This window comes from Drosophila sulfurigaster, chromosome 3, assembly GCF_023558435.1.
Source record: "Drosophila sulfurigaster albostrigata strain 15112-1811.04 chromosome 3, ASM2355843v2, whole genome shotgun sequence".
Classification (NCBI taxonomy): Eukaryota; Metazoa; Arthropoda; class Insecta; order Diptera; family Drosophilidae; genus Drosophila; species Drosophila sulfurigaster.
The window spans coordinates 22,175,461-22,177,203 of record NC_084883.1 but is presented as its reverse complement, the minus strand read 5'-3'; the positions used below and the strand labels follow the sequence as shown (position 1 = coordinate 22,177,203).

The 1,743-nt window shown below is 42.5% G+C and overlaps 1 long non-coding RNA gene across 1 annotated transcript; it reads left to right on the top strand.

Annotated features, from left to right (window-relative positions):
• Window positions 1-597: 597 nt before the first annotated feature.
• LOC133842788 (uncharacterized) lies at window positions 598-1,743 on the top strand. Its single transcript, XR_009894436.1, has 3 exons — window positions 598-1,089; window positions 1,200-1,534; window positions 1,590-1,743. It is a non-coding gene; the product is annotated as an uncharacterized LOC133842788 (long non-coding RNA).

The window sequence follows — 1,743 nt, the reverse complement described above, 5'->3', positions numbered from 1 at the left end:
TCCGTCTCAGTCTCAATCTCAATCTCAGTCTCCTACTCCGTCTCCAGTTCCAATCTCAAAACTCAGTCTCAGTGTCTGCGATGAAGATGAATGGGCCAAGTTGACATATGAGGGTTTTAATCGTTATAGAAAACCTACGCATGCGATTCAAGCATTAAACTGAAACAAAAACAAAAATTCATTTCGTTACGTTTCTTTATCTATCTCTTTCTATACTATTCTTTCGTTCTCTCTCTTTGTCTAGTCTCTATAGTAGTTATTCTAATGACTTCATTAGGCTGTTGCAGACTCCCACGCCAATGGCCAATGTTATCCTGCGGCATTCCTTTGGCAGCCGATTTTGCTTAAATGGGCCGCCACACTTGACTTTGCACCAAGTCATGGCCACATCACATGGCCGGATTCGGTTTTTGTGTCCGATGAGCGCCTCATCAAAAGGATAAAACGGCTTTCAACAAGTTTCGAGTTGGCCTTTTGTTAGACAGACACAGAGCACACGAATCTCAAGACGCCGAATTCGAACAATGCCTTTGTGTGCCCACAACAATAACAATAAAAATACAAAAAAAAAAAAAAAAAATAACAAATCAAAGAGCGAGCCGAGCAAAAATAATAAAAAGGAAAAGCTGAAGCTGGAGCTCTGTGCACAAGCAGCAGCAGCGGCAAATGTCAGTCAGCCATTGATTATGATCATCAAATTATTGAGCGCCTATGAGCAACATTGGTTGGACTCGGACTCTTTACTGGGATTGGGATTGGGCACAAAACGCCCCCTTCCGCAACAAAAAAAAATGTTTGCTGGCCAGGCTGTAACCGAGGTTGAGGTTGAGGCTGAGGAGGCTGTTGCTGCTGCTGTTGCTGCTGATGATGAAGACAAGAAGAAAACGTAAAACTGCTGACACAATCGAAGCAATTAAATCGTATGACGCGGCGGCAATGCCAATGCAATCGAAGTCAATCGAAGGCAAAGTCGAAGTCGAAGTCGAAGCCGAAGAGGGAGTCCCAAGTCCCAACTGAAAGTCGCAGCTCTCGAGGAGCGGATCTCGACAGCGATAAACGATTTTGGTTGCGTCTTTACAACTTTAACAGGTGAGAAAATGGGTTCAACTTCAACTGTACCACATGTTTATGTATGAGTGTGAGTGTGTGAGTATGAGTGTGTGAGTACACCCATTTGTTCATTCATGAGTCCTGCTCAGGTTTCTAATTCAATTGTCGAGCTCGTTGGCGGACTCTTTGGCGCTATGACTGGCCACAAATGAGACGCTGAGGAAGGCGGAAAGGGCAACTAGACAGGGCAAGGGGTAAAAAAGTGATTGGAGGTTTTTTTTTGTCCATTTTGAAAGATCGGAAAGATCGTTGTTCCCGCTTTGCTCGCTCCAATGGACCATTTATTTGAACAACACAGCAGATCTGCATGCCCGATGCTCTTTTCAAGTTCCCGTAAATAATTTCACCAATAAAATTGAACTGAACTTCCGTTTCGATTGCGGACAAGCGATAAGAATATACCCACAAAAAAACAAATCAGATAGTTCGGCTATTCACTGCGAGTACATAAAATTGATTTCGTTTTTATTTTTTCCAAGTCCAGTCGAGGTCATTCATAATTGTCCATGCTCGAGTATAAGCCACGAGTTTTGATAAATACAAAATTAAAACATTCAACCATTGCCCAACTCTTGTCAAGCTCTTTAATCTATTTTATGGAACTTACCCAGTTGTGATTGGCTTAAAAAACAG